Raw genomic sequence first — 13,095 nt, forward strand, 5'->3', positions numbered from 1 at the left:
TTTGCCTTGAGCAGATTATCAAGGGATGAAATTCTGACCATACTGCCAAAGCTTCCTTGCTGACAAGGGTTGTGTCCTGGTTGTTCTGCCTGATTCAGTACAGCCCTTTCCCAGTGAGGGTCCTTTCAGGTTTCTCTAGGTGGATGACTTCTACCCCAGTGCAGCTCTTTGCATCCGAATCCATCCCCTTGCTTGACTGCAGGCAACCTGCTTCTCTGCAGGTTTTTTGTCTTTCACATGTTCATAGTTAGCTTGGCTTGTTGCTCCAGCCCCATTAAACACCATCTTGCCAAGCTTTAGCTCCTTAACTCTCTCCCAGTGAATCAGAAAGAGGAGCTTCCTGCTCTGGAGGCTGGAGATAGAGAGAGCACGAGCCCGGGAGGTTTGACAATCAAACCAAGAGGGAAGGACCCTGAGCAGCGCAAGCCAGGCAGCTGCTGCTGCTCGGAGCTGGCGGAGTCTTTTTTGCAGAGGGATCTGCGGCAGCAGCTTTGATGTGTGCAGGAGGAAGGCTTTGAAGGCCTGCTTGCCTCAGCCACATTTCCTATCCCCTGGCTTCCTAATTGGACCCAGTAAATAATGAAGCAGAGCAGAAAATCTGCTTGGCTATGCTAGCCTGCTGGCAAACAGCCTTCTTTTCCCCTTACCCTCTGGAAATAGCCTTGTACAACCCCATTGGCTCTGAATATTGTCCTTGTTGCTGTGCACACCTGCCTGTGCTCTTATATAGATATGATATATATCTATATATCTATATATATATATATGCTATGTTCTGTATTTTATATATTGTGTATTTTATTTGTTTTCATATCTATAAATCCACCTGTGTGTGCAGAAACACAGACTGACATGTTCCCCAGGCATTTATGGGCCCTTCTCACCTGTACCAAAATGGCCCCTTGCACTGCCACACACCATCACTCTTTCCTCAAAGGCTAAATGCTTCCTTTCTACAAATGACCCACACCCAGTCAAAATCCCACTTGTACTGTGTGCAGACAGCTCTTTCAGGTAGTCAGGGCCAGCAATGCATTCAGTCACATTCTCTACCAGAGAGGCTTTTCCCTTCATGCCCTAGTTTCTTACATCTCCAAAGGGGAAGCTGATCTCCAGAGGTGGCAGACACATTTTGTTTCATCTCCTCTCCTGTCCGTGCATCCAACACCGAGTTTCTTCTTGTGCAGAGATTACTTTGGTTGTCGTATTTATTTTTTTTAAACACTGCTGCAATCTTAAATTAAACTGAAATTTAGATGTGCTGAAAGTATCTGTTTGCATTTGGCATGTGGAGAAAGAGATCAGCCACCCTGCTACTATGTTTGTTTTCCCTCCAAGCATCTTTGTAGTTGTGAAAAGAGGGGAGCAGAATGGGTTATGCATCTTTGTTGGGCCTAAAACAAGATGCAAGGAGATAAAAAAGATTGGAAATCAATGGATGCCATTTGAAGTTTTTTGTGTGTAGTAACTTCTATTGCTGAACTGCAGGTTTTGTTGTCTCTGCACTCTCCATTTAATGTTTGAGGTTTTGCTCACCTAACTTTCCTCCTTCCCTCTGCACCTTCTATTCCCTAGGAACAGGCTTCTGAAAGACAAAAATAGCTAAGGGAGCCTTTGACATGATTTTTTTGTTTTACCTCCAGGTGAGGTTTTTTTTTTTTTAAATTCAAAACTTTGAAGTTTTCATTTATCAGTCCCTGTCTCCTCAGCCATCGCAGATTCCAATGAGCTTGTCATTTTTTCCCATCCCTTAGTAGAAGAGGCTTGTTTTTAGCAAAGAGATCAGTAGAGAGAAGCAGATGGTGGATAAGCAAAGGGACAACTAGTGCTACAATGCTACAGTGAGGAAGGCAGGCAGAAAACCTAGAGTAGCATGGAAGGTGGTGAAAACGGGGAAAGCTTGAGAGAAGACAAAAATAGATGGAGAAAAAACAGAGGGAGAATAAAGAGAGGGAGAGTAGCTGGGAGAGAGAAACGCAAAAAAAGTGAGATTCTTCAGTGACTGAGAAAAAGAGAAAATGGTATTCAGCTACTGACAAAGAGAAACACATTGAGACAGAGTGAGTGAGAGGGACGGGAGGTGAGACAGAGGCAGACAGAGAGATGTACAGCTGGGAGAGAAGCCATCCCTTGTGTAAAGGGAGCTATGAAATAACAACTGCCAGAGGGACAGGAACAGAGGGGTCACATGTAGTAAGGCAGTAATTACTCTGTTTAAGCAGCAAGGCACAGCATGGTATTTATTGTTTAAGCTGGCCTCATGCCTCCCATGCCCTCAGGTCTGTAGCTATTACACATAAACCAAAAAACTAGAGCAGTGCCAGGGAGGGCTCTGGCCTGGCTCTGGCTTCATGAATGAGAATGAGTCAGACCGGGAGGAAACACTCTGGCATGGTTTCCCCTGGCGTTCACCAGGACTTTGCTCATCAGCAATCACATTTGCACCTTATGTGCAAAACTGCCTGCCCTGCCTCCTGAGCCAAGGACAGTGCCCAAGGAGCTCCCTGGCTGGGGGAACATGAGCACCCACTGGCATGACCAGGGTTAAGAGAGCCTGTGATTTTCATGGGCTCCTTCTTCTCAAACTCCACGCATCCAGCATGCAAACAAAACCCTCCAAGCTGAGAGCAGCTTCCCCAGACTGAACAATGTCTCTGTGCTCTCTCTTTTGGGACAGCACTGACCAAACCACTTGGGATGACTTGCCCATCCCTGACGGCTCTACCCAGGGGCTGGAAGCCAAAATCTGACAGCTCAGATGCAGTTTGCATCCTGGCCATGGGTGCGTGTCAGCAGGGGTCTGCTGCCTGAGGCAGCCTCAGCAGATCGGCTGTATCTCTGAATTTCCACCCCCTCTTTTCTATAAATGACCACTAAGGGTCATCACACTCTCTCACACACAGCCCTGAGTCTGGGCATGGAGCAGGTGTGCAATATACTACTTTATCTCAGCAGCTGATTCGATTTTCCAGTCAAAATCCACATATGAACACCAGAAAGAAAGTGAACTATCCCCCTGAAAAAATCTAGACCCACTTCAGGTCAAAGACCTCTGTTTGACCAGTGATTTTCTTCTTATTGCTGAACCAGAAGAAAGAATAATGTTCTGCCTCCACTTGAGATATAATTTAAATCAGATTATTTAATGTTGAAGATCACGTTTTTTTTCCTCAAAATTACTTACTGAATTTAGCCCAAATTTGTTAACACTATTTTTAATGAACACAAACAGCATTTTTTGGATAGAATAATTACTCTTGAACAGAACTTGGCTGTGAAGCCAATGTATAAAGTAAATTATGAACCATGAGGTAAATTAAGTCATGTAATGTCACAACTACAATATTATATTCCTAAAGTGTTGAATACTGCAATGCAAATTGTCATGACTATGCTACCAAACACCAAGCCTTAATTTTACTGCCAAGAAAATGACATATAAACATGAAAAAACCAATAGTTGCACCATTTCTGCAACACAAAATTTTTGCCTGATGCCTTTTGAAGGGTATTTTAAACAACATGAAGTAGGAGTCACCATCATGAGATGTCACCACATCTTTGAGAGCCTTAGGAAGGCAGGGGCTTGTAACCCATCAGGGCTGTGAGGACAGTGCTGGAGCAGCTAATGAAATGGAGGCTGAAAACAGAAGGTCAGACAAAGAATCCCAGCAGTGTGGGTCCTGTGCCCTCATCCTCCACCACCTACAAGAAGAGGATGGGCCAGCACTTGCCCCTGGCAAGAGGAACATCAGGGTGTGTTTTCAGGGGGTGTGGGTGTGTAATCAACAGGTCTTTGTTTCCCACTGTGCTAAGCATAAGATGGGAATGCAAGCCAAGAGCTGATTCAGGGGACTGAGTTTTCTTGCATGTCATGGGCACGTATGAAAGGCATAAAATACCACAGCAAGCAGTCAACTATTACAGTCTCTAGTGACTCTGTCAGATAGTTTCCTTTCATTTGGGCTCATGTACTCCTTTTCCTACAAGATTTCTTATTTTGGACAATGCGTTTGTGCTGTCGTTGTTGTACAGTTTGAAGACAAGTTCCTCTTCACAAACACAGGACCAAAGAAAAGAATGACAGGAACAAGCCCCTTCTGGGACAAGAAGTCTGACTGAACTGTATAATTTCTGTCCTGCCAGTGAAGAGCAATGATGAACTACAATGCAGTCCCTAGTTTAATTCCACAAATCATTATGTCAGGCCCAGACTTTAGGGAAACCTCGTGTGATGGCACTCACTGGTACCAACTGTGCCAGTTGCTCAATCTAGGAACTACAGGGGTTGGTCTGTGTTTGGTGGCATCTTTAAAAGTCCTTGTTATGTTCTTTACAAAGCCTCTTGTGTCTTATGTAGCACAAGATATGCTCAATATACTATTGTGCAAGAATCAAGTGGCTCACTTTTGTAGGCAACCACCAGAACGTTTCCCTGTTTTAAATATGAGGTGTTTGTTCCCTTTCTGTCCTATGCCACCTTGTACTTCTTGGGATGAGAGAGTAATGATGAACCCAGAACTTCAATCTAACTTAAAAGTTTTTCAAAAATTTGACGATCCCCTCCTCCTCAATGATTCAGCTCAGCCCACAGAATTATGTTCTTATATATTTGAAACTTGGAAGAAGTCTTGAGAAATTACAAATTGGCACAAATTTACTTGAAATGGGAAAGAGCATTAACTCAGAGGCTTAGGCATTGCTGTGGCTCTTTCTTTGTAAGCTGAAGCCAAACGCTTCATGACCAGATAACACAGCCCCTGAATCTCCTGTCCTTTTGCAAGATGGAAATTCCTGAAGTTCATCCCTGTTTTCATTGAGGCTACTCCGAACACCAACTTCACAAACAAAACCTAAAGACTGGTATTTCTGTATCAGCCTGGATCTAACCACTCTGCTTTTAAACTGCTGTAGTTTTCAACTGAAGAAATGAGGTCAAAGAGTTAAGCCACCCCTTAGCAAGATTTACCCTTTCAAAAGCATGCCAGAGTGTTGTGATGCCTGGCGCCAATATCTGTATAGGTGGATTAGCTTCTTGAAAAATCGTTTTGTTTGCTTTTCTCTTGACCCCTCTCCTTGCTGCAATGTTTCTCAATTAGATCCAGCATAGTAATTTCCTGACACCATCCCCCATATCTGGTCCTGGTGGAAGAAGAAAAGGGAATACTTTGTGGGGAGCACAACAAGGGATCAGGAAATGAGACAACAAGCTGAATTCAGGATTCAGCAGGCATCAAATATTGCCAGTAAACAAGGTGAGAATTACAGAGGTTTAAGGCAGGATGGGGTGTGCCAAGAAGAGATTGTTTGGGCTCACACTCTGCAGAGACTTTTGATCAATTGGACTGGCTCCTGTGATATGTCTGCCGTTGATTCATAGTGATAGCAGTTCAGATAAATGATTACTTCGGTCCAGGATATTTAATTCTTATGATTTAGCCACTCCCTTGCCTTCCAAAGAATAATGAGTCTCTCTCTCTCAAACTTGCAGGGCAGCAGCTATGAAGGAGAAGGAAGACATTTGCTCCATGCCTAATACTGCATCTTGCGTAGTCCTACAGGGGAGGCAAGCAGAGAGGAAATACAGACCCTGATTTTGAGGTCTTGTAGCTCCCTGATGCAGCTACTCCCATTGCTACTGCAGCTGTTGGCCATCAGCACATTTGAAAATCCTGGCTGTGAAGCAGGGTTTCTCTCCCAGATATATGGGAAAAAAAGAAAGGAGTCATCAGAATGGAAGAAAGCAGAAAACTGTAAGTAAAAGAAACAGTAGGAAAACAACTCCTTTCTGACTTACAGCTTACTCTGTAAGTTTAGGAAGGGGGTCTGAAGACAAAGCTAAAAGATACTTCATTGCCTTCATACCAACTCCTTAATACTTGGTTTGATGAGTACATAAAATTTCCAACAACTGTAACAGTGCTGGCATGAGCAGACCATGGCCAATCATTTCAATCAAAATGTGTCTCACTGGGCTTTGCCTCTCTGAATCTCCCTATTACCATAATGGACAGGAATCCATTTATTTATCGTCTCTCGACTCCCCAGACACATTTGATTCCTGTGGGAAGAGAAACATCTTGCTCCAACAGGAGCCCACTCAGCCAAAAAACACAAGAAAGCATGAAAAACCTTCTGTGTTATGTTGAGGGCTCTTTGGCTCCTTTCCGCCAAGGTCCCAGAGAGGCAGGGGTTTCATTAGAGCGCCTTTGCAACTGCACACCTGTGAGAATTTCACTGGAACTGAAACAGCAGTTCTCTAATTAAACAGCCCAGAGCAGGCCACCTTAATCACTGCCATGATTTCATCTTCCTTCAGGAGAAAGAGGAAGAGGCATCAAAACTGATAAGAGAGAGGGAAGAAGGTGAAATGTACTGAATCCCTGGTTCCTCAATTTAAAGCACTAAGGGATGTCTCTCATTTCTGTAAAGATTAATGTGAGCTTCTGATGGCATGTTTTATTAAATGGTTATATAATAATTGATATTTGAAAACAGAATTTCCAAAAGCCACTAAATGCTTTAACAGGACAAGACCATTTGGCTTTCAATGGCATTTGTGCCTGTAAGTCACTCAGGTGCATTGGAAAACTTCACCTCTACCCTTTTATTCAAATCAGTGCCTCATTTACTCCATCAGTGTGACCTTGCCAGTCTGTGTGGCAGAAACCAGGGGCAGGGGTGAAAACTGTAAGCCCTCTAAGGAGAGGGTCCATGTTTCCTCAGCCTTGGGTGGAAGTAGGAGGTGCCAGCAGCACACAGCCTGAGCAAGAAATCCATCAGCTGAGGAGCAAGTACCCAGACACCAAGGACACCTAAGAAATAACAGCATGATAATTCCTGTCCTGACTCTCCCAAAGCCTCTAATGGGGAGGCACATCTGTCCCTGATACAAGGCACACAGGCAGGCCAGGTAGAAATGCTGCTGGCAAGCTAGAGGGCCAGTGGGCCAAAGCTTAATAGGAAAACAGCAATGATTTGTCTCCACCACTATTTAAGTTTCAAGCACATGACAGGCTGTCAGTGGAAGTGAGTGCTGCTAAATTTACTGCTTCTCAAATCCTTGCCACAGTTGCATACTTGACAAGTCACTTCATTTGAAGGGCTAGGTGATGGGCTGTACTTTCCTCCCCTGTACTCTCCTTCAATGAAAACCACAAACAGCTTTCTTTACACCACAGACTGATCTCCCTGGGGGCTATGATATCAGGGTATGAGTTTAGAGAAGAGGGACATTCCTGGCATATTCATTTTTAACCCTGATACATGCTGGTCTTGTTCTGGGCCACTTGACTGCAGATGTGTGTCTGACAGGACACACACATGACTGAACTGAACAAGTAACAGCTTGGTTACAGCACGGGGCATTCGGAGACAGAGAACAGGAGAGTCTGGTGAGCATGAGGGAGTACCAGCTGGTGTGTGGGCAAGAGCTGCAGAGCATCGTAAGGAAAGCAGTGCCAGAGACTGTGGGGATGCAAGAGGAAATGCAGGTGGGTGAAAGGGTGCCTGGGGATTGGACTGCACATATGTGTGCATGTCTACAGGTGGTGGAAAAACCATGTGGAATAACGGGTGCGGGATTGGAAGTAGGACAGAGCATTTAGGTGAAGATGTGAAGGGAGGAAGGCTGGCTGGCAGGGGAGAGGGTGAGGATGAGCACAGGGAGTGTCTGTGGACCTGCATGTGGAGGACTGAAGTATATGGAGTATCACCTGCCTCCCAAGTGTTGCATGATGCCTGCATCCACACAGCTTCATGTGCATCTACAACATAACACACTTGGCAGGTAGGAAAAGACCCTTCATTAATGGCTGAAAATCTATGACACCTGGTTTCAAACTCTCCTGGAAAGCAGAAGGGGAGTGAGACTTCCATTTGGTGATGGGGGCCATAAAAAGCCCAAAACTTCCTTTTTTTCTACCTAAGTTGTCCTCATAGCACTACAGAGTCCTTGCCGAGGGCTCTGGTTTTAGTTGCATGGAGGCTGCTCCCTGCTTTCTACAGCTGTGCTGATGGACAGCACCACATCTTCTCAAATCTTCTGACTCCTTTTGGCTGCAGATATCAAGGCAAAGATGTCAAGAATATGGTGTTATGAAAGACAGACAAATGTGATAGGGTACACCCTCCTACCTCAATCACTCCTTTTATTTCTTCTACATGCAATGGAGCTCCCTGCTTTCTCCTGCACATATCATGCTATCATGCACAAGGTCCTTTCATTTGGCTCCCTCATGTGCACTCAGTAAATTACACATATGCATGGACACACATCCTGCAGAGAGTGTCATGCAGAAGCAGGACACATCCTCCTTTTTCCTGTCACAGGGGTGCAGGACCATCAGCCCTTAAGGAATTTGCTCCATTTCCTTTTCCAGTGGTGTAGGCCAGAGGCCCTTGCTCTGTAATGGTGCCCCACGGTTTATATGATTAAATGTAGCATTTGCAGCTATATTAGCTGGGCTATTAGTGACAAGTGCTATCAATCCTCATACTTCAGTGAATAAACTGATCACCAGATGGGGACAGAAATCTCCCCTTGTCTCTCATCACCATAACATACAAACTGCTTTATGTGGGTTTCAGAGGGAGGGAAACAAAGAGAGGTGGAGTATGAGGATGGCAAATAGTTTGGACCATCTTCTATTCTTGCCTTGGTTCTCTGCTTTCCAAAGAACACAACAGACTTTTTTTTTTATGGGTGGCTCCTCCAAGGCTGCTCTAAGTTTTATTGTGGGCGGGGGAAAAACACAACAATTGTTGTGCCCTCCCACCTGGCCTCCAAGGATTAAGAATTCATCCACAGTAATCATCTATTGGGCCTCTTGGATTGAGGCCCTATGGCAATTTTACTGGATAATAGCATTTTTTAATAACCAGCATTTCAATCAAATTCCTTTCTATCACCTTTCCACCACCAGTATTTTGTCTGAGTACTCTGTATAGGCTAGGATTCAGTAGGGGAAATTTCCTGCAACTTTGACCATAAGCTATTGAAATAATATTAAAAAACAGGTTTTCAAACGCCCTCTCTTTAAACACTTATTTCTCGACTGCTCTCAAAACTGCTGTCCTTGTATTTCTAAGTCCAGCATTCCGAAAGGGATGCTGGGTTTGATTAGAACAACTTCCTGGCTTGTAGGTTATGTCAATATCCTGGTGGGATTTTATGCCACTAATCTCAGCAGTCTGCAGTCTGCAGTTGCAGAACAGTTAAGGATGGGAGGAATGTTAACTATATTAAAATGGCAAATTCACCTGCAGACTGTATTTTCTCACTACTTCAGGAGTAGAAGGTCTTGACATAATTTTCAGGCAGTATGAGCTTGCATATACATGGGGAGAGGGAAGAAAAGAAAAGAAAGGAGAATTGAGAACAGGGGAAGAACTGTCAAGACAACTAATAATTTAAAAAGTAGCATAGAGAAGATAGCTTGTGAGACCCAAGTCTTCAGGAGAAGGACCAAAAAGGAAATAAATAAAGAAAGAGATACAGAGTTTGAGATAGAGATTAAAGCTTGATTAAAAGAAGTGAGGGGATGCAGAGGATTAGGGCAAACAAGCAGAGCCCTGAGCAAGGTGAATTGCCATGGGAAAGCAATGGGGAATGCAGTTAGTGTTGGCTGGGAATACAACATACAAGGGGTAACTGAGGCCAGAGTCTTCCAGATGTATTACTGTTATATTGATCTGTGGTAAACAATTTCACTGCTCACAGGCAATTCATGGCTGTTGGCAGTACCATTGAGGGCCTTGGACACTTAAGTGCTGTGTATACATGCAGAGGCATACAAGGAGAAAAAAGGTAAGTTCCCATGACCTTTGGTAGTGAGGGCTTGGGATGGAGTGGGAATGTTTGGTGCCGGCTCCCCCTCCTTACTTTCTGCCTGCTTCATCTCATTAAAAGCAGATAAAATACACCACATGAACAGCCATCCCATTTCTAGACAAACAAGTGCTCTAATTGCTACCTTCTCAAATACAGAGAGCTCCTCTGAAAAGTCTGCAATTCATGGAGCAAAAATACAAAGAAAGCATAGTTGTCCCCCCTCATTCCAGCACAGCAGGAGACCTAGAAGATAATCTGCAGCACTTTCCATGTAGCCTTGGAAGAGCCCCTGTGAGTTTCTTTTTCTCTTTATCCCTTAGGCTCTTGCTGTGAACACACCATGGTTTGCCTGGAGGTGAGTATGGTTGCCAAGAGGCTCAGGAAGGAAAGAAACAGAGAACCTCTCCAGTCACTTGTCACCGGGGTGATTTGAGGTTTTGGTGCCCTCACTTATGAATCTGTTCTGATGGGCAAAGGACACATGTCCCAGCCCCACAAGCAGAGCTGATGTCACAAAGCAGAGCTGGGCCTCTGGATGCAGGCACAGGAGGGAGCCCATGGGTTGGAATGTAAGCAGGAAGCTGCTGCAAGAGGAGATGAGGATGAAAGTGAACCTGCTGAAGACTACAGGTCTTGCTCCTTACCCAACAGGAAAAATGGCTTTGCTGCTCTTGATCTCCTGAACAAGCAACTTGCCCACAAGTCTCTCATCTGCTATATACAATGAGAAGGCTGAATTCTGCACTCAGATCTGATGAATTCTGGCTTTTTCTATACCCCTTACCTCTTCCAGCTGGAGGCACTTGTAGGGAGTCATGGGAGAGAGATGGAGAAATGAAAAACTGAGATACCTATTTAGGTATTTCTTTACTGAATCCCAAAGCCTTCCTGAGCTCTTTCCAAACAGAAGTTGGCTGAAGGTGACATATAGCCCTCTGAATTTGAACTTCCTTGGGACATTTGTGCACACTGGTCCTGTCAGCAAGCTATGTTAACTCATATATCACTTGTTTAATGATTTAGAGATTTGACCACTTTAGCTTGGGAGCAGATAGTGAATTGAAGGTAGGAAGGTTTGAGTCCCTGTGTTTCTGTACACTCAGTCATCCTCAAAAGTGGTTGATATCTGCACAAGCCTAAAGGCAATCTTGGCTCTTTCAATTAAAGAAAAAAAAAAAAAAGAAGAGAAAAAGAAAGAAGAGACATTTAGGAATCCTCAGAGAGACAGAGATGGTTCGATGCTGGCAGAGAATATCTGTCACTGCTTAGAATCACAAGGAGGAAAATGGTCTTGTGCTCCCCTTTCCAGGCCAGGAAACCTCTTCCCACCTGCACTGTGGTGCCCATCCCCATCCCTGTGAAGGAAGCAATGTCTTAAGAGATGAGGCAGGAATACAGGCTGTCAAGATCCTTACCTATATTCTTTGCTCTGTTTTCTACATGGTAGCTATGGAGGTATAAGCAGCTTTTACAGGTCCAAGACCAGAGCCTGGACCTGTGATAGATTAAATCTCAGCTTAGTCTTTCTAGGGAATGAGGCTGCAGAAATTCTTACTGAGTTTTCTCAGGAGAAATTCAGTCTAAGTTAGATTCAGACTAATAGCTTAACACTTGTTCCTCTCTAATAGCAGAAAATGCCCAAGGCATTTTTCTTGTGCTTGTGCAAAGACACTGATCACAAACCTGTATACAGCACCACACTCTGGGTCCCTTCTGCAGAGAAAAATCATTAAATAAAATCATATGCATACACCCAGCAAAAAAGGCAGAAGATGAAAAAAAATTGTGTGCAGAGGGAACAGCCACAGCTGTTTCAATTTATGAGACAAGAAATTGTATTTCAAAGAGAATACAGAAGTTTTCCCTATCGAGAAAGTTATTAACCAGAATTTGCAATAAACCCCATGCCATTTATATGCCTCTAAACTGAAGGGCCCTGATAGAGATTATATTGCATTCTGCAGGGCTCTGCTCTGCCAAGAAAAGCTCTCAGCCTCAGACCCTACCATCCCAGAGGTCTGAATCACCTCTCCTGCTTTTTTACCCATCACAGCCCTGCTGCAAATATCTCACCCTTTTTTTCCCCCTCTTCAGTTCCTGTACCTCTTTTTTCTTTTCAGATTTTCCTCTTGCTATGTCTCCCTCCTCCGTTTCCCCTGTTATTCTCCTTTTTATCTTTGAACCCTTTTTTCCTTCCACCTGTATATATGTCCACAAGACTGAAACCTGACTGCAACTCACTTGATCTCCTACAATGACAAAGAACATTCATGCAGGAATAGTGTATTGGTGAAACATCCAGGAGAAGAGTTCTCAAACTTGCAGCTTTGTTTTGCTTTTATAGCTGTCTGTTACACAGCAATTGCTTTAAGGGGGATGATGCCATATTGCACCACATGGCTGGAAAAGACTCCATCCTTTTACTTCAAAGCTGTAAAGAACTGAACCAGGGGGTGGGGAGCAGAGAAGGTAAAAAAAATACGCTACAGCTGAAGAAATATGCTACATCTAAAGAGAAATCACTTGGAGGTGATTTTGGCAGCAAAGAACTTCACTTACAGAAGCTAGGCTGCTGGAGATTTTCTTGAAGATGACCCACTGAAGATGTGTTTGATTTGAACTGGTAAAGGCTGCGCCTGTTTGTACTTGAGGACCCTAGTGAGCTGCTCAAGGTTAATTAAAATTTTTTTGCATGTAGTAGCTTTGATGCTTAGCACATAAACAAGAAAACAAGCAAACAACAGAAGATACCATGGTGGTAATAAAGAGGGACTCAAACACACAGAAGAAGGTCAATCCAGCAATCCCATGCAAACTGGCTCACAAAAATTGAAAATTTAGTGTGGAGCATATATCCATGCTTCACTCTCATTTGTTATCAACTAAATAAGTAACTTAGGGAGGTGATAGATTATCCATGAAGGAAAAACAATGAATCAATCAGTTATGTAAAAAAAGGGCCCTTTTAATTCTCTCATTTCTGGAGGACAGAGAGTGATCTGTGTGGACCACTGCCCCTTCTTCTGGCAAGGCTGATCTTAGACAAGTCCTCTGTGTCCCATTTCTTTCCACTTCTATCTCACAGTGTCTAAACTCACACTTTTGCAAACATCTATTTGTGTGTGGTCAACTTTATATAGCAGAATTTGTATGCAGTAGCCTAGAATGAAAGCATAACAAGCACTGCAAAATTGATATGCTTCTCATCAAAAAAAGAAAAATCCTCCCTTACCAAGTTTGGCCTGGTAAATATATCTCCCTTT

The 13,095-nt window shown here is 43.8% G+C and overlaps 1 protein-coding gene and 1 long non-coding RNA gene across 5 annotated transcripts in view; one reads left to right on the plus strand and one right to left on the minus strand.

Annotated features, from left to right (window-relative positions):
* Window positions 1–13,095, minus strand: part of LSAMP (limbic system associated membrane protein) — a 991,767-nt gene that overhangs the window by 38,593 nt on the left and 940,079 nt on the right. The window lies entirely within an intron of this gene.
* LOC132323134 (uncharacterized) overlaps window positions 1–13,095 on the plus strand; it is a 53,632-nt gene that overhangs the window by 11,989 nt on the left and 28,548 nt on the right. Inside the window, exons 3-5 of one of the 2 annotated variants that reach the window (XR_009485263.1) lie at window positions 5,492–5,753; window positions 9,722–9,808; window positions 10,153–10,187. This is a non-coding gene — a long non-coding RNA (uncharacterized LOC132323134). The remainder of the gene's footprint in view (window positions 1–5,491; window positions 5,754–9,721; window positions 9,809–10,152; window positions 10,188–13,095) is intronic. The other variant, XR_009485264.1, reaches the window with a different exon arrangement.

Source organism: Haemorhous mexicanus, chromosome 2, assembly GCF_027477595.1.
Source record: "Haemorhous mexicanus isolate bHaeMex1 chromosome 2, bHaeMex1.pri, whole genome shotgun sequence".
In the NCBI taxonomy this organism is placed as follows: Eukaryota; Metazoa; Chordata; class Aves; order Passeriformes; family Fringillidae; genus Haemorhous; species Haemorhous mexicanus.